Here is a 25,350-nt window from a genome sequence, read left to right as displayed (position 1 = left end):
CTGGAGGTCCCTGAGACCAGCCCTTAAAACTAAGCTAAAACCCACCTCAGGGTCTAAGTCCCTGCTCTGCTGTGGGATCTTGGATACCAGATCGAGCTTGTAAATAATCCCTCTTGTGTTTGCATCGGAATTGGCTTCTTGGTGGTTTCTCATATTCGCTATCTTGGGCACAACAGTCTGAGGTAAAAAACAAAACCAAAGAAACTCGGACGCGGGCAGAGTGAAAGCAGGGTTCTGAGAGAAGCGGCAGAGACCCGGGGGCTTGGCGGCTCCTTTGGTTCCTGCAGCCTGCAGACTGGGGGGCGGAATCCTCAGCCCCAGAGCCAGAGGACCCAGTGTCCCCACCCGCATCCCCCCATCAGCGCCGAGTCTCAGGGAGCAGCACAGCGCCGCCCGCTGGAGCCCAGAGATGCTGACGCCCACCCCGTCTCTGATCCCCACAGGTGCATATCCCAGGCAGATGTGCACCTGACAATCTGCACCACATCCCATCCCCAGACCCCACACAGACCACTCGCTTCCACCAAGTTGTCAGACCACAGAGGCTGCAGAGCTTCAGCTCTGCCTGGAAAGTAGGGTCTAGCTTCCTTTGTACTTTGTGCTTTATTTTCATTTATTTTCTTTGATTCTTTTATATTAATTGCCTTACTTTAATTTTTATGTATGTACATTATAAATTTCTTATTTTTACTTTCATAGTATTTTAATTGTGTTTCTTTTTTTAATTTTTTCAATTTATTTATGATAATCACAAACAGAGAGAAAGAGAGAGAGATAGATAGATAGAGAGAGAGAGAGAGAGAGAAGTAGAGACACAGGCAGAGGGAGAAGCACGCTCCAGGCACTGGGAGCCCGATGTGGGATTTGATCCAGAGTCTACAGGATCGTGCCCTGGGCCAAAGGCAGGCACTAAACCGCTGCGCCACCAGGGATCACTTTAATTGTTGCTATTTTGGGAGTTAGAATCTTTTAACAAGCAGGCCAAAATAATCTGTTGTTTTTTTTGGGGGGGGAAGGGCAGTTGTTATTGTTTTTCTTGAATTTCTTTTTCTTCCTTCTTTCTTTTCTGGAAAAAATAATGAGATGGAGAAATTCACCTCCATAAAATAACATGAGGTTCTAATCACAGCCAGGAAGATCATCAATACACATATATGATGTCTAACTACAGTTTAAAACAATGATTATAAAAAAAAACAATGATTATAAAGATAGCAGCTGGGCTGGATAAAGAGCACAGAAGAAAACTAGAGAAACGTTTACTGTAGAAATAAAAGAATGAAAATCTAGTCAGGCCAATGTTAAAAATGCTATAACTGAGATGCAGTCCCAAGTGGAAACCTTAAAAACAAGAAAGGTTATGGACAACAGAGACAGACGTAGGGAAGTCAGCCACTTATTAAAACAATAACATTCATACCATAGAGACTCAGAAGATGAAGAGAGAGAAATGTGGGACTTGCTTAGACATTAGAAACGACAAATTCCCACCATGTACTTCAAGGTGGATGGAACTGGAAGGTATTATGCTGAGTGAAGTAAGTCAATCGGAGGACAAACATTGTATGTTTTCATTCATTTGGGGAATATAGATAATAGTGAAAGGGAATATAAGGGAACGGAGAAGAAATGAGTGGGAAATATCAGAAAGGGAGACAGAACATAAAGACTCCTAACTCAGGGAAATGAACTAGGGGTGATGGAAGGGGAGGATGGCGGGCGGTGGGGATGAATGGGTTATGGGCACTGAGGGGGGCACTTGACAGGATGAGCAGTGGGTGTTATTCTGTATGTTGGCAAAATGACACCAATAAAATATAAAATTATTATTAAAAATAAAGGAAGAAAGAAACAAAGAAAGAAAGAAAGAAAGAAGAAAGAAAGAAAGAAAGAAAGAAAGAAAGAAAGAAAGAAAGAAAGAAAGAATGAGTGGCACCTGTGTGGCTCTGTCAGTTAAGCTTTTCCCTTAGGCTCAGATCATGATCCAGGTCCCAAGGAAGGCTCCCTGTTCAGCAGGAAACCTGCTTCTCCCTCTCCCTCTGCCCCTCTCGTTCATGCTTTATCTCTCCTCTCTCTCTCAAATAAATAGAAAACATCTTGAAAAAGAAACAAACAAACAAACCCACAAGGAAGAGAAATCGCCCATTTAGAAGAATTTCAAACCATTTGTGAAGACATTCCAGCCTCAAGTTCATGAGCATAGCTTCCCACTCTTAAGTGTGGAATACACATAGTAACTTCCTTCTACAAAATATAATATGAAAAACGTAAAATATTGATAATATAATAATAATAATAATTAATAATAATAATAATCAGTTTACTATGGAGAAAGCTGACAAACACTACCTCAGCAAGATGATCAGATCGATACCAAGACTGATAAATCATGTTGATAGTATCTATCCTTTATATGATATAATGAAAATGGCAGTATATCTCTGTATATAATCCACAACAACAGTTCAGTCATGAGATAAACAACAGACATGTCCCAGCTGAGGGAAATTTTACAAAATACTCTACTTCTCAAAGTGTTCCAGTTCAACAACAACAAGGAAATGCTGAAAGACTGTAACAATCGAGAGGAGCCAAAGAAAACAGGAGGACAAATGGAATGTGATATGAGGGATGGTAACTTAGCAAAAACTAAGGAAATCTGAATAAAGTATGGTCTTTGGTTAATGCGACTATTTTAATATTGATTCATTATTTCATATTTGTACCGTACTAATATAAGATATCAATAATTGGAGAAATTGAGTGCCAGTGCATGCGAATGCTCTGTACTATCTTCTCAATTTCCCTTTAATCTTTGTTTTTTTCCTAATAAATAAGATTTATTTTGAAAATTGACTTAAATGAATCAGGATCCAAGTGTGAAGACATTTTAAGAATAGTTGAATTAACTTTTGTCTTATTCTTAAAGAGTTCCTTCGGTGGGAACAAAGAAATAATTTTATATCAGAAGGAAAGAACAACACTTATGAACACGTATAATGCCTCCTCATCCTGAAAAGCAGGAAAGGATAATAAAAGCAAAAATCAGAAAAAAATACTTCTATTATAATAGACACCATATTGCAAGTGCATTTAAAATTAGCAATGCATAACATTTATTTCCTGGACATTTGTCTTCCAAAGAGTTCACAGTTTTTCAGTGTCAGTTGAATTAGGGGAAGAATCTCAGGGAAGAATCCTTCACATAATAATAGGACCATTGTAATAATGTTTCTCAGTTCTTTCCAAATCCATAAAGATGCATTCCCTGATGAGTGACTGAGCTGTGAAGAAAGAGATGAGAAAGCATCATCCCTCTGAACTATTTGTGTCAGAATATTTTAACCATAGTACTACGGATAGTAAATTATCCTTATTACCAGGAAATACGTCTCAGATTGGAATCTGAGCAATTAGATGGGCAGAGAAAAAAAACTTAGACTCACTCCTCATCTTTTAAAGATAAAGGAGAGCTTTTTTTATGTACAAAGTCAGTTGTTAAGATAGCCTTAGGGAATAAGAGTCTGCAGCATGGAATCCCGCTGCGCAGATGGGAAGCCCGTGCCCCAGGTCTTCCTGATCCCAAATCCCTGGGCCTGTCCCCCAACACACGCTGCCAAGCTAAGGTCATTTGCAATTGCTCTCTTAGGAGCTCCAGGGAAGGGGAAAGAGCTAGATAGGATGGGACTGGACACAAGGAGGTCGAGAAAATGAAGGCCTTTCTACTTTAAGTTCAGTGTTCGAACAAGACCAGCCATCCCAGGCCCCTGTGAAGAAGACCTGAAATTTACATTACTTCAGTTACAGGAAAAAAACAAAGGTTTACAGCTTAATGGCCTAGAAAGCCCCACAATAAAATGAAACTGAGCCCATGTCAAGGGCTGGAAGCGCCTATTAGAATGAGAGCAGAGCCCAATACCCTTGAAGGTCCCATATCAAAATGTAAACATAACTTGAGGAATTGCTCCAGCCCTTCTGGAGGAACCCGAGACAAGCCCTTAAAACTAAGCTAAAACCCACTTCGGGGTCCACGTCCCTGCTCCGCTGTGTTGGGTGTACTTGGACGCAAGCTGGAGTTTGGAAATGAACCCTTGTGTGTTTGCATTGGTGTCAGCCCCTTAGTGGTTTCTCAGATTCGCAAACTTGGGCACAACACCCCCATGTCCCCTCCTACCTTGGCTGAACCCCTATCCCCTCCCACCCAGGGTAACACTCAGTCTCCTCCCTGCCTACAACAGCTGGGCACAGGCCGTCACACAGGTCCCATGAGCACGGTGGGGACTCCCGCCGTCCCTGGCCTCCCAGAGGAAGGAAGGAGGTTTTGGCAGTAGACACTCCCATGGTGGCCCCAGGGATCCATGCCCAGGACAGACAGGTTGGGGTCTGTGTCCCTGATGCCAGCTCCTCCTCCCCGGTTTTCCCACAGGAAATGAAGGAGGAGACCCTAGTCTCCTCTAGGGACATCACGCTGGGGGACCTGGACATCAACAGGATGTTCAGCAGTCACGTCATGTTTTGGGACTACTAGGGGGTAGGGTGAGGCTGAGGGGCCAGGGGGATCGGGACCCGGGAGGACCGGGGGCTTCTGGGTAGGGAACACAGGACTTCAGAGCCTGGGGAAGAACAGCAGCGAACAACACACCGCTCCATGGTAGATTGTTGGGGATGAACACCGTGCCCCCACCCTCAGGGTCTCAGGGATGAGGAGGCCACTAGGACGGGGCCTCCAGGGATTGCCATGTAAGCTGAACCCCAAAGGGGTGAGGGACGGCCCCCTGAAAAGCAGGGGGCTCGGGTGAGGGCCGTGGGGCCAGTAAGGGGACCTGGGGACAGGGTGCATGGCCGTGACTGGAGGACACACATCGATCTGATGAGGTTCGGACGGGTCAGGGTGATACCCACCCTCAGGACTTTATATATTTCTAAATTCTATGCATTCAATTTGAGACAGTTTGCAATTTGTAAACATACATAGTATGATGACCCCCAGATAATGCCCCTGGTCCAGCCAGGGCCCTGCACTCACCACAGGGGTCCCCAGGGGCAGGTGTCACAGCATACCCCAGACTGGGGTCGCCTTTATCTGTAGACATCTCCATGTGCATCTTAGAGAAAGGGGATGCCCTGTGTCCGCAGGCCCCCCACACCATCCTCCCATTCCCCAGACCCACACCATCCCCTAACATCATCATCTCCCATGGCATAGCCCCTACACCATCCCCCTCACACACTCACAGCCTCACACAATCCCCACCCACACTATACCCCAACACCATCCCCGCTACAACATCCCCCACAACCCACCACCATCATACCCTTGCCCCCACACCATCGACCCCCACACCATCGTCCCTGAGCAAGGACCCAGTGCACCTGCACCCTGTGGGACATGCTCAGACTCCCCGGGGTTCTCTGGATACCCTGCTCACATCAGAAGCCCGGGTGTCCCATTGAGTACCCAGCGGTTGCAGGGAGGAGGGAAGGCAGGGAGTCCCGGACAGTGTGTGTGCAGGAGAGTGGTGCAGAAGACACACTGTGCCCTGCCTCCACCCACTGTCCCTCCGGGAGTGCGGCACAACCTGCACCGGACACCAGCCCATAACCCATAGGGACCTGGACTGACTTGGGCCCAGGCTCTGTGGGGGCTGGGTTGATTTGAGCCCCCACCAGTCCCAACTCAAAGACTAATGGAATCAGGCCCCCATGGCCCTGGCCAACCCTGGATTCTGGCCCCGGGCTGAGCGAGCCCTCTCAAAGTGCATGTGGCCTCCTGGGCCCTGGGCGTGTCCCACCGATACAGTTCGCTTATCTAGGGCAGCCCTGGGGATCCCGGGACAAACCAGTGTGGGGAGAGGAGGGGTAAGCCGGTGGGCCACACCCGCACCCACACCATGAGGCAGGCTCCTCCAGGTGCTGGGGCCCCAGAGGGTCCGAGGCAGGGGTCCAGCTGCCCTGTGGGGACCCAGCACAGGAGCCCATGACCAGCAGGTCCAGGTCAGCTCTGCTGTCCTCAGAACTGTCACTAAGGCTGAAACCTCAGGACACACGCCACCACCCGGAGTCCACACATGCTCCCAGATGGGGGACTCCAGCACCCGCCCACCCACCCCATGTGATTCTTGCCCCCACATAAAGGACAGAAAGGTCTCCTTCCCCAGGGGAAGACATGCACCTACGGCTCTGAGCCCATTTGCTGTACAAAGTCATTAAAGTGTTGTGGTGCGAAAATGCACAGCCAGCCCATTTCTGTGTCTCCCAGACCTCTGTGCACGGGGGGTGGAGAGACCCCCAGAGAGGAGGAGGGGGCACCACCTAGGCCCCAACCAGCCCCTGCAGGGGCGCCACCAGGCAAACACAGCTGACGTCCCCACGTGCCTTCCCGGGGCGGCCGGACCCACTGCCAGACATGGGAAAGTGGCGGAGCCGGAACTTCCAGCTCAGCTGACCCTCCAGCTGGAAGTCACTGCACGAGTGAGCGCCAGTGTGGCCAGGAGAGCCCAGCTAGCCGCCCAGTACCAGCACCAGAAATGATATTCTGCCAACCATTTTGGGGTTTTGGGTGACCCAGCCAGAGGATCCGATAGCTGCACGGGATAGCTGCATGTGATAGACACACACGCACCTCAAAACCAACAAAAGTCGGAATCCCCCAATGTTGTCAAACAGCAGCCAGATGGTTACATACACTACACTGTGGTCCCCAATAGGATACATGGAAAACGCTATAAGCCATTACTGCAGAGGTGCTGGAGGCACCGAGATGTGCCTGCTGTGATCCAACAAGGAGTGCAGAGGGGCAGGAAGCATCCTCCGGAGAGGGGGCCCACCTAGGAAAGGACACTAGGTCCCTGTGAAGGCTACAGAGGGTGAAATCTGTCCTCTCTTTCAGCTTCTGGTTTTCCTCCTAAATGCCATTTTCCTCAATCATATTAGAAAGAATTTATTTTATGTTTTTAAATTTCTTTCTATTGGTGTCCAATTTGTATGAATTCTTTCTTCAGCAAGGGTGTCATTCAGGAGAGAAGGAGAGTTAAAGATTTTCCTAGGCAGGCAACATATAAAGGAGTTCATGACCACTTAACCAGTCCAGTAAGAAATTTTAAGAGGGACTCTTCTAGTGGGGGGAAAAAAAGAGACCAAAAGCAACAAAGACTAGAAAGGACCAGAGAACGTCACCAGAAACACCAACTCTTCTGGTAACAGAAATGCACAAAGTTCATATCTTTGAATAATCACTCTGACTGCTGATAGACTAAATGCTTCAATCAAAAGATATAGGGTATCAGAGTGGCTTAAAAACAGGATCTAGGATGCCTGGGTGGCTCAGGGGTTGACCCTCTGCCTTTGACTCAGGGTATGATCCTGGAGTCTTGGATCGAGTCCCATATTGGGCTCCTGGTGGGGAGCCTGTTTCTCTCTCTGCCTAATTTTCTGCCTCCCTCGCTCGCTCTCTCTCTCTCACACTATCATAAATAAAATTATTATTAAAAAAACAACATCCATCTGTACGCTGCCTATAAGATGCTCACCTTCGACCTATAGACACCAACAGATTGAAAGTCAGGGGATGGAAAATCATCTATGATGCTAATGGATATCAAAAGAAAGCTAGAGGACTCATACTTATATCAGACAAATGAGATTTGAAACCCAAACCTGGGGACACCTGGTGGCTCAGTGGTTGAGCATCTGCCTTCGGCTCAGGGTGTGATTCTGGGATCCCAGGATCGAGTTCCACATCAGCCTCCCTTTGGGGAGCCTGCCTCTCACTCTGCTATGTTCCTTCCTCTGCTTCTCTGTGTAATTCTCATGAATAAATAAATAAATAAATATTTTAAATTTCAAAAAAGAAAGAACAAATACTGTAAGCAGAGATGAAGAAGGGCATTATTTCATAATTAAAAAGACTCTCTATCATGATCAAACAACTAAATATTTATGCTGCCAACATGGGAGTACCTAAATATAGAAACCACTGTTGGTGGGAATGTGAACTGGTGCAGCCACTCTGGAAAACTTTGTGGAGGTTCCTCAATGAGATAAAAATAGACCTTCAAGACAACCCAGAAATTGCACTTTGGGGGATTTAACCCAAAGATTCAGATGCAATGAAACACCGGGACACCTGCACCCCGATCCTTATATTAGGAATGTCCACAATAGCCAAACTGTGGAAGGAGCCTCGGTGTCCATCGAAAGTTGAATGAATAAAGAAGATGTGGTTTATGTATACAATGGAATATTACTCAGCCATTAGAAGTGGACTGCTCCCGAGTTACTGTGTATGCTGGATACAGGTTTCCAGAGCTGGCCGCTGCCACTGGGGTTGTTCCTCCTGGGACCTCACGGGGTAAACTAACCCCACTGAGCCCTGCACCAAGCAGGGGACAGAGCAGCTCCCCCAATTGCTAACACCTGAAAATCAGCACAATAGGCCCCTCTGCCAGAAGACCAGCTAGACGGACAAGTTCCAGGGGAAGTCAAGGGACTTAAAGTACACAGAAACAGAAGATACTCCCCCATTTTTTTTATTTCTGATTGCTTCCCCCACCCTTTTTCCCATTTTCTTTCTTTTCTTTCTTTTTTTATTCTCTTTTTTCCTTCTTTCTTCCTTTATTCTTTTTCATTTTTCTCTTTTCTTTCCTTCTTTCTCTCCTCTTTTTTTCTCCTTTTCCCAATTCAATTTGTTTTTGGCCACTAGGCACTCAGGAAAATGACTAGAAGGAAAACCTCACCTCAATAGAAAGAATCAGAAACAGTCCTCTCTCCCACAGAGTTACAAAATCTGGATTGCAACTGAATGTCAGAAAGCCAATTCAGAAGCACTATTATACAGCTAATGGTGGCTCTAGAAAAAAGCATAAAGGACTCAAGAGACTTCAGGACTGCAGAATTTAGATCCAATCAGGCTGAAATTAAAAATCAATTGAATGCAATGCAATCCAAACTAGAAGTCCTAATGACGAGGGATAACGAGGTAGAAGAACGAGTGAGTGACATAGAACACAAGTTGATGGCAAAGAGCGAAACTGAGGAAAAAAGAGACAGACAATTAAAAGACCAGGAAGACAGATTAAGGGAAATAAACGACAGCCTGAGGAAGAAAAACCTATGTGAAATTGGGGTTCCCAAGGGTGCCGAAATGGACAGAGGGCCAGAATATGTATTTGAACAAATCCTAGCTGAAAACATTCCTACTCTGGGATGGGAAACAGGCATTCAGATCCAGGAAATAGAGAGATACCCCACTAAAATCAATAAAAACCGTCCAACACCTCGACATTTAATCATGAAGCTTGCAAATTCCAAAGATAAAGAGAAGATCCTTAAAGAGTAAGAGACAAGAAAATCCTGACCTTTATGGGGAGGAGCATTAGGGTAACAGCAGACGTCTCCACAGCGACCTGGCAGCCCAGAAAGGGCTGGCAGGATATATTCAGGGTCCTCCATGAGAAGAACATGCAACCAAGAATACTTTATCCAGCAAGGCTCTCATTCAAAATGGAAGGAGAGATAAAGAGCTTCCAAGACAGGCAGGAACTGAAAGAATATGTGACCTCCAAACTAGCTCTGCAAGAAATTTTAAGGGGGACTCTTAAAATTCCCCTTTAAGAAGAAGTTCAGTGGAACAATCCACAAAAACAAGGACTGAATAGATATCATGAAGACACTAAACTCATATCTGTTGATAGTAACTCTGAACGTGAACAGGCTTAATGACCCCATCAAAAGGCGCAGGGTTTCAGACTGGATAAAAAAGCAGACGCATCTATAGCTGTCTACAAGAGACTCATATTAGACAGGACACCTACAACCTGAAAATGAAATGTTGGAGAACAATTTACCATTCAAACGGTCCTCAAAAGAAAGCAGGGGTAGCCATCCTTATATCAGATAAACTAAAATTTACCCAGAAGACTATAGTGAGAGATGAAGAGGGACATTAAATCATACTTAAGGGATCTATCCCACAAGAGGACTTAACAATCCTCAATATATGCCCCGAATGTGGGAGCTCCCAAATATTTAAACCAATTAATAACCAAAGTGAAGAAATACTTAGATAATAATACACTTATACTTGGTGACTTCAATCTAGCTCTTTCTACCCTCGATAGGTCTCTAAGCACAACATCTCCAAAGAAACAAGAGCTTTAAATGATACACTGGACCAGATGGATTTCACAGAAATCTACAGAACTTTACATCCAAACTCAACTGAATACACACTCTTCTCAAGTGCACATGGAACTTTCCTCAGAATAGACCACATACTGGGTCACAAATAGGGTCTGAACCAATACCAAGGGATGGGGATCGTTCCCTGCATATTTTCAGACCATAATGCCTTGAAATTAGAACTAAATCACAACAAGAAGTTTGGAAGGAGCTCAAACACGTGGAGGTGAAGGATCAACCTGCTAAAAGATGAAAGGTTCAACCAGGAAATTGAGGAAGAATTAAAAAGATACATGGAAACTAATGAGAATGAACATACAACCGTTCAAATTCTTTGGGATGCAGCAAAAGCAGTCCTAAGGGGGAAATATATCACAATACAAGAATCCATTCAGAAATGGGAACCTACTCAAATACAAAAGCTAACATTACACATACAGGGGCTAGAGGAAAAAAAGCTGATAGATCCTACACCCAACAGAAGAATAGAGTTAATTAAAATTCGAGCAGAACTTAAGGAAATCGAGACCAGAAGAACTGTGGAACAGATCAACAGAATGAGGAAATGGTTCTTTGAATGAATTAATAAGATAGATAAACCATTAGCCAACCTTATTAAAAAGAAGAGAGAGAAGACTCAAATTAATAAAATCATGAATGAGAAAGGAGAGATCACTACCAACACCAAGGAAATACAAACGATTTTAACAACATATTATGAACAGCCATACACCAATAAATTACGCAATGTAGAAGAAATGGATGCATTCCTGGAAAGCCAGAAACTACCAAAACTGGAACAGGAAGAAATAGAAAACCTAAACAGGCCAATAACCAGGGAGGAAATTGAAGCAGTCATCCAAAACCTCCCAAGACACAAAAGTCCGGGGCCAGATGGCTTCCCAGGGGAATTCTATCAAACGTTTAAAGAAGAAACCATACCTATCCTACTAAAGCTGTTTGGAAAGATAGAAAGAGATGGAGTACTTCCAAATTCGTTCTATGAAGCCAGCATCACATTAATTCCAAAACCAGACAAAGACCCCACCAAAAAGGAGAATTACAGACCAATAGCCCTGATGAACATGGATGCAAAAATTCTCAACAAGATACTAGCCAATAGGATCCCAGAGTACATTAAGAAAATTATTCACCATGACCAAGTAGGAGTTATCCCTGGGACACAAGGCTGGTTCAACACTCATAAAACAATCACTGTGATTCGTCATATCAGCAAGAGACAAACCAAGAACCATATGATCCTCTCATTAGATGCAGAGAAAGCATTTGACAAAATAGAGCATCCATTCCTGGTCAAAACACTTCAGAGCGTAAGGATAGAGAGAACATTCCTCGACATCTTAAAAGCCATCTAGGAAAAGCCCACAGCAAATATCATTCTCAATGGGGAAGCACTGGGAGCCTTACCCCTAAGATCAGGAACAAGACAGGGATGTCCACTCTGACCACTGCTATTCAAAATAGTACTGGAAGTCCTGCCTCAGCAATCAGACAACAAAAAGAAATAAAGTCATTCAAATTGACAAAGAAGTCAAACTCTCCCTGTTCGCCGATGACATGATACTCTACCTAGAAAAACCAAAAGCCTCCACCCCAGGATAGCTAGAACTCATACAGCAATTTGGTAGTGTTGCAGGATACAAAATCAATGCCCGGAAATCAATGGCATTTCTATACACTAACAATGAGACTGAAGAAAGAGAAATTAGGGAGTCAGTCTCATTTACAATTGCACCCAAAAGCATAAGATACCTAGGAATAAACCTAACCAAGGAGGTAAAGGATCTATACCCTAAAAACTATAGAAAACTTCTGAAAGAAATTGAGGAAGACACAAAGAGATGGAAAAATATTCCATGCTCATGGATTGGCAGAATTAACATTGTGAAAATATCAATTTTACCAAGGCAATGTTCACTTTTAATGCAAACCCTATCAAAATACCATGGACTTTCTTTAGAGACTTAGAACTAATTATTTTAAGATTTGTGTGGAATCAGGATCCCTGGGTCATGCAGCGGTTTGGCGCCTGCCTTTGGCCCAGGGCACGATCATGTAAACCCAAGATTGAATCCCATGTCAGGCTCCTGGTGCATGAGGCCTGCTTCTCCCTCTGACTGTGTCTCTGCCTCTCTCTCTCTCTCTCTGTTTGTGACTATCATAATAAAAAAAGACTTGTGTGGAATCAGAAAAGACCCTGAATAGCGAGGCGAATTTTAAAAAAGACAACCATATCTAGGGGCATCACAATGCCAGATTTCAGGGTGTACTACAAAGCTGTGGTTCAAGACAGTGTGGTACTGGCACAAAAACAGACAAATGGATCAATGGAACAGAAGAGAGAACCCAGAAGTGGACCCTGAACTTTATGGTCAACTAATATTCGATAAAGTTGGAAAGACTATCGATTGGAAGAAAGACAGTCTCTTCAATAAATGGTGCTGGGAAAATGGACATACACATGCAGAAGAAAGAATGAAACTACACCACTCTCTTTCACCATACACAAAAATAATCTCAAAATGAATGAAAGATCTAAATGTGAGACAAGAGTCCATCAAAATCCGAGAGGAGAACACAGGCTATATCTTTTTTTGAACTTGGCCACAGTAACCTCTTGGAGATACATCCACGAAGGCAAAATAAACAAAAGCAAAAATGAACTATTGTGATTTCATCAAGATAAGAAGCTTTTGCACAGCAAAGGATAAAGTCAACAAAACTAAAAGACAACCTACAGAATGGGAGAAGATATTTGCAAATGACGTATCAGATAAAGGGTTGGTTTCAAAGATCGATAAAGAACTTCTTAAAATCAACAACAAAGAGACAAAGAATCCAATCATGAAATGGGCAAAAGACATGAAGAGAAATCTCACAGAGGACGACATTGCCATGGCCAACATGAACATAAAAAAAATGCTCTGCATCACTTGCTATCATGGAAATACAAATCAAAACCACAATGACTTACTTCACTCAGCATAATACCCTCCAGTTCCATCCACGTTGAAGCAAATGGTGGGTATTTGTCATTTCTAATAGCTGAGTAATATTCCATTGTATACATAAACCACATCTTCTTTATCCATTCATCTTTCGTTGGACACCGAGGCTCTTTCCACAGTTATGCTGAGTGAAGTAAGTCAGTCGGAGAAGGACAAACATTATATGTTCTCATTCATTTGGGAAATATAAATAATAGTGAAAGGGAATACAAGGGAAGGGAGAAGAAATGTGTGGGAAATATCAGAAAGGGAGACAGAACGTAAAGACTGCTAACTCTGGGAAACGAACTAGGGGTGGTAGAAGGGGAGGAGGGCGGGGGGTGGGAGTGAATGGGTGACGGGCACTGGGTGTTATTCTGTATGTTAGTAAATTGAACACCAATAAAAAATATATTAAAAAAAAACCACAATGAGAACCACCTTACACCACTGAATGGGGATAATTAACAAGGAAAGAAAAAAATAAATGTTGGAGAGGATGCAGAGTAAAGGGAAGACTCTTACACTTTTGGTGGTAATGTGAAATGGTGCAACCACTCTGGAAAACTGTGTGGAGGTTCCTCAAAGAGTTAAAAATAGACCTGCTCTATGACCCAGCAATTGCACTGTTGGGGATTTACCTCAAAGATTCAGATGCAATGAAACGCGGGGACACCTGCACCCCGATGTTCATAGCAGCAACGTCCACAATAGCCAAAATGTGGAAGGAGGCTTGGAGTCCTTTGAAAGATGAATGGATAAGGAACATGTGGTTTATGTATACAATGGAATATTACTGAGCCATTAGAAACGACAAATACCCACCTTTTGCTTCAACCTGGATGAAACTGGAAGGTTTGACGCTGATTTTACCACCCAATGATGGCAATGGACTGATCGTCTAAGCAGAAAATCAACAGGGGAACAATTGCCTAGACACACTGGACCACAGGGACTCAACAGATATAGTCTGAACATTTCATCCTAAAGCAGAATATACATTCCTTTCAAGTGCACATGGGACATTCTCCAGAACAGATCATATCATGGCCCACAAATCAGCCATCAACAGGTACAACAGGTACAAGAAAGTTGATATCACACCCTGTACATTTTCAGACCACGATGCTAAGAAACTCGAAGTCGACAGTAAGAAAAAAATTGGACAGACCAAAAATACGTGGAGATTATGAACATCCTACTAGAGAATGAATGGAGCAACCAGGAAATTAAGGAGGAAATATAAAACAAATGAAAATGAAAACGTTTCTCCAAACGTCTGGGATGTAGCAAAGGCAGTCCTAAGAGGGAAGTACATAGCAATCCAGGCCTACCTCAAGAAATAAGAAGTCTCCAATACACAACCTAACCCTACACCTAAAGGAGCTGGTAAAGCAATAGCAAACAAAGCCTAAAGCCTACAGAAGAAGGGAAAAAATAAAGATGAGAGCAGAAATAAACAATACAGAAAAAACAAAACAGTAGAATGGAATAACGAAACTAAGAGCTGGTTCTTTTTTTTTATTTTTTGATAGTCACACACAGAGAGAGAGAGAAAGGCAGAGACACAGGCAGAGGGAGAAGCCGGCTCCATGCACCGGGAGCCCGACGTGGGATTCGATCCCGGGTCTCCAGGATCGCGCCCTGGGCCAAAGGCAGGCGCCAAACCACTGCACCACCCAGGGATCCCTAAGAGCTGGTTCTTCAAAATAATTAATAAAATGTATCAAGCCCTTGCCAGCCTTATCAATGAGAAAAGAGAAAACCTAAATAAATAAAATCACAAATGAGAGAAGAGAGATCACAATCAACACCAGAAAAATAAAACAATTATAAGGGAATACTATGAAAGATTATATGCTAACAAACTGGGAGACCTGGAAGAAATGGACAAATCCCTAGAAATGTGCAAATGAGCAAAACTGAAATAGGAAGAAATAGAAAATATGAACAGACCCATAATTAGCAAAGAAACAGAATCAGTAAGGCACCTGGGTGCCTCAGTGGTTGAGCATCTGCTTTAGCTAAGATCATGTTCCCAGGCTCCTGGGGGATCACGTCCCACATCAGGCTCCCCGCATAGAGCCTCATTTTCCCTCTGCCTATAACTCTGCCTCTCTGTGTCTCTCATGAATACGTAAATAAAGGTGCAGCCACTGTGGAAAACAGTCTGGAGGGTCCTTGAGAAGTTAAAGATAGGGGATCCCTGGGTGACACAGCGGTTTGGCAACTGCCTTTGGCCCAGGGCCTGATCCTGGAGACCAGGGATCGAATCCCACGTCGGGCTACTAGTGCATGTAGCCTGCTTTTTTCTCTGCCTGTGTCTCTGCCTCTCTCTCTGTGACTATCATAAAAAAAATTTTAAAAAAGAAGTTAAAAATAGAGCTACCCTACGATTCCAAAATTGCACAGCTAGGTATTTACCCTGAGGATACAAAAGTAGTTTAGTAGATTCGAAGGGGAACACGCAGCCCAGTGTTGGTAGCAGCATTATCAACAACAGCGAAACTGTGTATACAGCCCAGATGTCCATTGACGATGAATGGGCAGAGACGATGTGGTAAATATACACACTGCAACATCACTGGGTCATCAGAAGGGATGAAATGAAGCCATTTACAATGATGTGGGAGAAGTGGAAGGGACTTACGCTAAATGAACTCAGTCAGTCAGAGTAAGACAGGTACCAAATACCATACAATTGCATTCACATGTGAATTTTAAGAAACCAAACTGGCAAAGGGGCAAATGGGGGGATGAGAGATGCAAACCAAGATACACACTCTTAACCACACAAAATAATCTAATAAATACCAGAGGAAGGTGGGGCGGATGGGGAATCAGGGAATGGGGATAGTGGAGGTCACCTCTGACCAGTTCCAGGCGTTGTATTCAAGGGTTGAATCACTATGTTGTAAACCTGAAACTACATCATACTGTGTTTACAAAGAGGAATTCAAGTAAAACTTTAAAATAATAACTGGTAGTATAGAGGATACATGTGCGCACAAGAGATAAAATCAGAAAGGCAACTGAAAATCCAAACAAAAGTCTTTAGAGCCACAAACTCCTCCTTAGCTCAGCTCAGGAGAAGCCTGCCATGCCTATTCTCACCCCAGCAGAAGCCTGGATTTTGATTCTCTGGGGAGGCCACTGACTCGGTGGAGTCAGGCTATCTTTGAAACCAAAACCTAAATAGAGTGCATCAAACTAAATTGTCCAAGATGCTAGGAGTCCCAGTGCAGACACATGCCAAGACCCAAACTCTAACCATACACAGACATAACCCTTACCCTACACTTAATCGTAATGTTAACCTAACCCTTAAACAAGATCTATCACTAATCAAAAACCAAACACAAACCCCAAGACCGAAACACATTCACTGAACCTTCCTGCCAACCCTCACCCTAACTCCTAAACCTATTCTAAACCCTTAATCCTGACCCTTACCTTAAATCTAACCCTAACCTCTAACCATAACCTTAACTTAATGTACTCAAATCGTATTCCTAAACTTAACCTGTACCCTAACTCTAGCCCTCTAATACTAATCCTATCTCATATCCAAAATTGTACCCTAACCCGTACACTAAAACTAATCCCTAACCCACTGCCTAGCCCACTCTTAACCTTTTCCAAGCCGTACCCTGACCCTGACCTGACCCTAAACCTAACCCCTACCAAACACTAACCCTAATCCTATCCCTAACCCCTATCCTAAACCTAACCCTCGCCCTAACACTAAACCTAGCCGTAACTTTTACTCTAACCCCTAACCCTAACCCCTGACCCTAACTCACTCCCTAAACCCTAACCGCAAACCTAGCCCAAACCTAACTCTCACCATAACCCAAACCCCAACTCCTAACCTCCTGTCCTCATTCCTAAAGTCTAAACCCTATCCCTAACTCTAACTCCTGTCCCTCACACAAACCCCTATCCTAACTCCTAACCACTGACCCTTACCCTTATCCCTCACCCTAACCGCTAATCCGTAACCATAAGCATAATAATAACCCCTAACATCTAACCTAAGCCTAACCACCAAATGCCTCCCCTCCCCTGACCCTACCATTCATTCTACCCATTCACTTACCCTATGGTTCTGAGGAGTCCCTACTGATATGGACGTGGTCCCCAATGGCACCTCCAAGTCCTCCAGGAGGTCCTGTGGAAGCCGGGGTCCTGTGAGTGCAGACGTGGCCCCACGTGTTCCAGAGACTTATTCAGCGGGTCCTGAGTACACCTGGTCTCCTGTCACCGTGGGTATGCCTCACATCCTCTGGAAGCCTCACAGCAGGTTCTCAGGAGGCCCGGGGCTCCTGTCAGCCTGGACATGGCCCCACGTCCCCCAGAAAACTCACCGCAGGTCCTGAGGAGGCTGTGGGTTCCTGTCAGCCTAGATGCAGCCCCATGTCTCCCAAAGCCAAAGTGCAGGTCTTGAGGAGGACGGGGGTCCTCTCAGTCTTGACGTGGCCCCACATTTCCCTCAGCCTCACCATAAGACCTGAGGAGGTTGGGGGCTCCTGTCAGCATGGACGTGGCCCCAAATCATCCCAGTCCTTCACAGTGCATCCTGAGGAGGTCGGAGACTCCTGTCAGTGTGGATTCGGCATCCACATTTTTTTAGGCCTCACCACAGGCTCTGACAAGGCTGGGGTCTTCTGTCCGCACGGACGCATCCCCATATTTCCCAACATCTACACCTGGGGTCCTGAGGACATCAGCGTCCGGTTGTGTGGACGTGGCCCCACGTCCTCCCGAAGCATCACCACAGGTTCTGAGGTGGCCGAGGCTCCTGTCACTGTGGATGCGGCCCCCAGCTTCCAGAAGCCTCAACTTATGTCCTGAGGGGCCCATTAGCTCCTGCCAGAGTGAACGCGGCACCACATCTTTCAGAAGCCTCCCCGCGTGTCCTGAGGTGGACCAGGGGCTCCTATCAGCGTGGATGCGGACCTACATCTTACTGAAGCCTCCCTGTGGGTCCTGAGGCAGCCCAGGGGCTCCTGTCAGGGTGGATGTGGGCCCACATCTTCCTGAAGCCTCACCATGTGTCCTGAGGAGACCGGGGCTCCTGTCATCGTGAACGCTGCCCAGTATCCCCCTGAAGACGTCCCGCAGATTCTGAGAAAGCTGTGGCTCATCAGCGTGGACGTGTCCCCATGTCTTCCTCAGGCCTCCCCAGCACAGGCTGGCTCCTGTTAGTGCAGGCAGACGAGGCCTACTGCACATGCGTGCCCTCTGGGTGGTGCCTGGGCTCTGGCGCCCCCTGCGGGATGCTCAGGCACTGCAGGAGGCTGTGCAGGAGGCAGAGTGCCCATCCCCAGGCCCACCTCTGCCTCCTTTCAGGCTCCAGCTGGGGCCTGTTATCTCCGGAAACGTCTGACTGAAAAGGAGCCCAACACCCAGCTTCCCCAAAAATACTTAAGGAGAAGGAATTGGAGCCCAAAAAGCGAAATGAAATGTGGACCAGACTTTTACTACGTCCTGTAAAACTCACTCAACCCTCTTCCACTGTGGGCGGGACAACGGGCTGGTGCAGCCGCCCTGGAAACAGTGTGGAGGCTCCTCAGGAAGTTACAAATAGAGCCGCCCTGCGACCAGCAGGTGTACAGACTGGAACTCACTCTGAAGATACAGATGCAGTGAGACGTGGGACAACTGCACCCCAATTTCCACAGCAGCCGTGTCCACAGTAGCCACACTTGGGAGGAGCCTCGGTGCCCTCTGCCAGATGATGGATAAAGAGGATGGGAGATAGATGATGGTCATAGAGAGAGGAATGGTACTCAGCTATCAAAGAGAAGGAAATCTTGCCATTTGCAATGACGTGGATAGAACTAGAAGGATCATCCTAAGTGAAATAGGTCAGTCGGAAAAGAGAATGACCGGGTGGTGTCATTCATTGCTGAAATTAAAGAAGCAAAGCAGATGAACATCTGTGAAGGGAAGGAAAAACAAATAAGATGAAAACAGATGCAGGAAATACAGACTCTTAATTAAAGGAAACAAACTGGGGATCCCTGGGTGGCGCAACAATTTGGCGCCTGCCTTTGGCTCAGGGCGCGATCCTGGAGACCCGGGATCGAATCCCACATCGGGCTCCCGGTGCATGGAGCCTGCTTCTCTCTCTGCCTGTGTCTCTGTCTGCCCCCCCCCCTCGTGTGTGTGTGTCTACGGTAAATAAATAAATAAAAAATTTAAAAAAATAAAGGAAACAAACTGAGTGTCGCTGCTAGGCGGGGATGCCGGCGGGGATAACATGGGACCAGCATGAAGGAGGGCACGTGATGTCACGAGTACTGCGATTATCTCCAACTGTTTAATCCCTGAATTCTTCCTCTGAAAGTATAATACACTATACGTTAATTAATTGGGTTTAAATTAAATTAAGTTAAAAAAATCTGTTGTATCAGAACACGTTTCCTACTGGACTCTCTGTTCTGTTCCTTCACCTTATGCTGGGACCAACCCACATGGGTGTGGTTTGTTAAGTAGGCGTCAGGCCTCGTCCATGGACCAGCCCAGGGCGAGAACTCACGACCCTGAGATCAGGACAGGAGGTGAGGTCAGGAGTCGGATGCTTAACTGATGGAGCCAGAGGGGTCCCGAGGAAAACACTGCTTTATCCTGTGTCTCTGTGACATCGTTTGAAATAGGAAAGTGCTGCATCCCACTCTGTCTTGCTTTTCCAATACTGATTTGCTGTCCGGGGTCATTTGTGGGGGCGGATGGATGTTATGGGTTTTCTTTTCCTATTTATGGGATGTGCCACCATTATTTGACAGGAATGACATTTATTTTTTTTATTTTTTTTATTTTTATTTTTTAATTTTTTTAAAAGATTTTATTTATTTATTCAGGGAGAGAGAGAGAGAGAGAAGCAGAGACACAGGGAGGCAGAGGGAGAAGCAGGCATCATACAGAGAGCCCGACATGGGACTCGATCCAGGGTCTCCAGGATCATGCCCTGGGCTGCAGGCGGTGCTAAACCGCTGCGCCACCAGGGCTGCCCGACAGGAATGACATTTAAATTGAGGGTGGCTTCAGGAACTGTGGACATTTTCACACGATGAGGCTCCCAACCCATGAGCCCAGGACGGCCTCCCAAAGCCTGGTATGGCTAAGTGCACAAATCTTGTGCTCCTTTGGTTCAGTCTCATTTATTCTCTGTGATGCTCCTGAGAAGGGAGTCACGTCCGTCATTTCCTTCCTGAGTGCTCATTGTCAGGACACAGCAAGCCCCACAATAGAATAAAAACTGAGCCCAGACCAACAGCAGGAAGCTTCTATTAGAACAGATCTCAATGCCCTTGAAGGCCCCATATCAAAATGTAAACCGAACTTGAGGAATTGCTCCAGCCCTTTGGGAGTTCCCCGAGACCAGCCCTTAAAACTAAGCTAAAACCCACCTCGGGGTCCAAGTCCCTGCTCCGCTCTGTCGGGTATACTTGGACACAAGCTCGAGCTTGTAAATAAACCCTCGTGTGTTTGCATCAGTGTCAGCTTCTTGGTGGTTTCTCAGATTCGTAATCTTGGGCACAACAGTCTGAGATAAAAAACAAAACCAAAAGAAGCTCGGACGCAGGTAGAGTGAACGCAGGGTTCTGAGAGCAGTGGCCGAGACCCGGGGGCTTGGGGGCTCTTCTCTGGAGGCTCCAGCAGACAGGGGATGGGATGCTCAGCCCCAGAGCCAGAGGACCTAGCATCCCCACCGGCATCCCGCCCATCAGGGCCGGGTCTCAGGGAGCAGCCCAGCGCTGCCCGCTTGAGCCCAGAGACGCTGACGCCCACCCCACCTCTGACCCCCGCAGGATCAACTCCTAGGCAGATGTGCACCTGACAATCAGCACCACGGCCCATCCCCAGACCCCACACAGACCATTTGCTGCCGCCAAGTTGTTGGACCACAGAGGCTGCAGAGCTTCAGCTCTGCCTGGAAAGTAGGGTCTAGATTCCTTTGTACACTGTGCTCTTTTTTAATTTATTTTCTTTGATTCTTTTTTATTAATTGCCTTTTTTAATTTTTTGTATGTACCTTATATATTTCTTTTTTTACTTTCATGGTACTTTAATTGTGTTTCATGTTTTGGGATTTAGAATCTTTTAACAAGCAGGCTAAAATAATCTGGTTTTTTTTTTTTTGAGAGGGCAGTTATTGTTTTCTTGATTTTTCTTTTTCTTTCTTCTTTCTTTTTTGGAAAAAATAATGAGATTGAGAAATTCTCCTCCATAAAATAACATGAAGTAGTACTCACAGCCAGGAAGTTCATCAATAAACATATATGATGTCTAACTACAGTTTAAAACAATGATTATAAAGATAGCAGCTGGGCTGGTAAAAGAGCACAGAAGCAAACTAGAGAATCCCTTACTGTAGAAATAAAAGAACTTAAATCAAGTCAGTCCAACGTTAAAAATTCTATAACTGAGGTGTAGTCCCAAGTGGAAGTCTTCAAAACAAGAAAGGTTATGGACCAAAGAGGCAGACTTAGGGAGTTCAGCCACTTATTAAAACTATAACATTCATATCATAGGAGACTCAGAAGATGAAGAGAGAGAAAAGGTGGACCTTGATCAGCCATTAGCAACGACAAATACCCACCATGTACTTCAAGGTGGATGGAACTGGAAGGTATTATGCTGAGTGAAGTAAGACAATCAGAGAAGGACAAACATTGTATGTTCTCATTCATTTGGGGAATATAGGTAATAGTGAAAGGGAATATAAGGGAAGGGAGTAGAAATGTGTGGGAAATATCAGAAAGGGAGACAGAACATAAAGTCTTCTAACTCTGGAAATGAACTAGGGGTGATTGAATGGGAGGAGGGCAGGGGTGAGGATGAATGGGTGACGGGCACTGAGGGGGGCACTAGACGGGATGGGAACTGGGTGTCATTCTATATTTGGCAAATTGAACACCAATAAAAAATAAATTTATTATTAAAAAAAAGAAAGAGTGGCCCCTGGGTGGCTGAGTTAGTTAAGCTTCTGCCTTAGGATCAGATCATGATCCAGGTCCCAAGGCAGGCTCCCTGTTCAGCTGGAACCTGCTTCACCCTCTACCTCTACCCCTCTCGCTCATGCATTTTCTCCTCTCTCTCTCTCATATAAATAAATAACATCTTTGAAAAAAAATCAAAGAAACCTAGAGGGAAGAGAAATCTCCCATGTAGAAGAATTTCAAAGAATTTGTGCAGACATTCCACCGTCAAGTTCATGAGCATAGCTTCCCACTCTTATGTGTGCAATACACATAGTAACTTCCTTCTAAAAATATATTATGAAAAACCTAAAATAATAATGATAATACACTAATAATAATAAAAATAATAATAAAAATAACAAAAATGAATCAGTTTACTACGGAGAAAGCTGACAAACACTACCTTAGCAAGATGATCAGATCGATACCAAGACTGATAAATCATGTGATAGTATCTATCCTTTATATGATATAATAAAAATGACAGTATATCTCTGTATAAAATCCACAAAAACAGTTCAATCATGAGATAAACGACAGACATGTCCCAACTGAGGGAAATTTTTCAAAATACTCTCCTTCTCAAAGTGTTCCAGTTCAACAACAACAAGGAAAGGCTGAAAGACTGTCACAATCCAGAGGAGCCTAAGAAAACATGAGGACAAATGGAATGTAATACGAGGGATGGTAACTTAGCAAAAACTAAGGAAATCTGAATAAAGTATGGTCTTTGGTTAATGCGACTATTTTAATATTGATTCATTAGCTCATATTTGTACCGTACTAATATAAGATATCAATAATTGGAGAAATAGAGTGCCAGTGCATGTGAATACACTATACTATCTTCTCAATTTCCCTATAAATCTTTGTTTTTTTCCTAATAAATAAGATTTATTTTGAAAATTGACTTAAATGAATCAGGCTCCAAGTGTGAAGACATTTTAAGAATAGTTGAATTAACTTTTGCCTTATTCTTAAAGAGTTCCTTTGATGGAAACAAAGTAAGAATTTTAGATCAGAAGGAAAGAAAAACACTTATGAACACGTATAATGCCTCCTCAACCTGAAAAGCAGGAACGGATAATAAATAGCAAAAGTCAGATAAAAATAATTCTAGTATAATAGACACCATACTGCAAGTGCATTTAAAATTAGCAATGGGGGATCCCTAGGTGGCGTAGTGGTTTGGCGCCTGCCTTCAGCCCAGGGCGCAATCCTGGAGACCCGGGATCGAGTCCCACGTCGGGCTCCCGGTGCATGGAGCCTGCTTCTCCCTCTGCCTGTGTCTCTGCCTTTCTCTCTCTCGGTGACTATCATAAATAAATAAAAGAAAAAAATAAAAAAATAAAATTAGCAATGCATAACATTCATTTCCTGGACATTTGTCTTCCAAAGAGTTCACAGTGTTTCAGTGTCAGTTGAAATAGGGGAAGAATCTCAGGGAAGAATCCTTCACATAATAATAGGACCATTGGTAATAATGTCTCTCAGTTGTTTCCAAATCCATAAAGATGCATTTCCTGATGAGTGACTGAACTGTGAAGAAAGAGATGAGAAACCCTTCCCTCTGAATTACTTGTGTCAGAATATTTTAACCATAGTACTACAGATAGTAGTAAATTATCCTTATTAACAGGAAATACATCTCAGATTGGAATCTGAGCAATCAGATGTGCAGAGATAAAACTCTATGACTCGCTCCTCAACTTTTAAGGACAAAGGAGAGCTTTTCTACGTACAAAGTCAGTTGTCAAGATAGCCTCAGGGAATAAGATTCTGCAGCTTCAAATCCCGCTGCACAGCTGGGACGCCCGTGCTCCAGGTCTTCCTGATCCCAAATCACTGGGCCTGTTGCCCAACACAGGATGCCACGCTGAGGTTATTTGCAATTGCTCTCTTAGGAGCTCTGGGGAAAGGGGAAGGAGCTAGATAGGTGGGACAGGAAGCAAGGAGGCTGAGAAAATTAAGGCCATTCCAATTTAAATTCAGCAGTAGCACATGCCCAGCCATTCCAGGCCCCTGTGAAGAAGTGCTGAAATTTACATTGCTTCAGTTACAGGAAAAAAACAAAAGTTTACAGCTTAATGTCCTAGAAAGCCCCACAATTGAATCAAAACTAAGCCCATGCCAAGGGCTGGAACCGTCTATTAGAATGAGAGCAGAGTTCAATACCCTTGAAGGCCCCATATCAAAATGTCAACAGAACTTGAGGAATTGCTCCAGCCCTCTGTAGGACCCCAAGACAAGCCCTTAAAACTAAGCTAAAACCCACCTCGGGGTCCAAGTCTCTGCTCCGCTGTGTTGGGAGTACTTGGACGCAAGCTCGAGTTTGGAAATCAACCCTTGTGTGTTTGCATTGGTGTCAGATACTTAGTGGTTTCTCGGATTCGCAACCTTGGGCACAACACTCCCATGTCCCCTCCCACCTTGGCTGAACCCCTATCCCCTCCCACGCAGGGTGAAACTCAGGCACCTCCCCGCCCACAACAACCCAGTGCACAAGCCGTCACACAGGTCCCACGGGCACGGTGGGCACTCCCGTCATCCCTGGACTCCCAGAGGAAGGAAGGAGTTTTCCGCAGGACACACTCCCATTGTGGCCCCAGGGCTCCCTGCCCAGCATGGCAGCTCGTGACAGGTCGGGGTCTGTATCCCTGGCGCCTGTTCCTCCTCCCTGGTTTTCCCACAGGAAATGAAGGAGGATGCCCTTTTCTTTTCCAGGGATATCACGAAAGTAGACCTAGACGTCAACAGGATGTTGGGCAGCCACATCATGTTTTAGTACTGCTAGGGGGTCGGGTGAGGCTGCTTGTACAGGGGGCTTTGGGGCCCCGGGGGCTTCTGGGTAGGGAAAACAGGCCCTCTGTGCCAGGGGGAGCAACGGCAGCCAACAACACACTGCTCAATGGTAGGGTGATTGGGATGACCCCCGTGCCCACCCCCCGGGCCTCAGGGATGAGTGGCCAGTAGGATGGGGCCTCCAGGGGTTGCCATGGGAGCTGAACACCGAAAGGGATAGGGACGGCCCCATGAGAAGCAAGGGATGGGGTGGGGGCTGTGGGAGGCAGGGACCGGACCTGGGGGCCAGGCGGCATGGCCGTGGCTGGAGCAGGACACACATCGATCCCATGAGGGTCGGATGGGTCAGAGTGACACCCACTCTCAGTACT

The 25,350-nt window shown here is 45.2% G+C and overlaps 1 protein-coding gene and 2 long non-coding RNA genes across 17 annotated transcripts in view; 1 reads left to right on the top strand and 2 right to left on the bottom strand.

Annotated features, from left to right (window-relative positions):
• LOC112656497 (uncharacterized) overlaps window positions 1–25,350 on the top strand; it is a 441,756-nt gene that overhangs the window by 52,088 nt on the left and 364,318 nt on the right. The gene's annotated exons all lie outside the window — the stretch shown is intronic.
• Window positions 1–25,350, bottom strand: part of LOC118353533 (uncharacterized) — a 368,208-nt gene that overhangs the window by 27,710 nt on the left and 315,148 nt on the right. The gene's annotated exons all lie outside the window — the stretch shown is intronic.
• LOC125754516 (uncharacterized) lies at window positions 161–24,554 on the bottom strand. Its single transcript, XR_007408964.1, has 3 exons — window positions 24,453–24,554; window positions 22,340–23,490; window positions 161–177 (listed from the first exon to the last, which is right to left on the bottom strand). It is a non-coding gene; the product is annotated as an uncharacterized LOC125754516 (long non-coding RNA).

Source organism: Canis lupus, chromosome 37 (genome assembly GCF_003254725.2).
Source record: "Canis lupus dingo isolate Sandy chromosome 37, ASM325472v2, whole genome shotgun sequence".
In the NCBI taxonomy this organism is placed as follows: domain Eukaryota; kingdom Metazoa; phylum Chordata; class Mammalia; order Carnivora; family Canidae; genus Canis; species Canis lupus.
The sequence above is the reverse complement of the archived record's forward strand: the minus strand, read 5'-3'. Positions and strand labels throughout refer to the sequence as shown.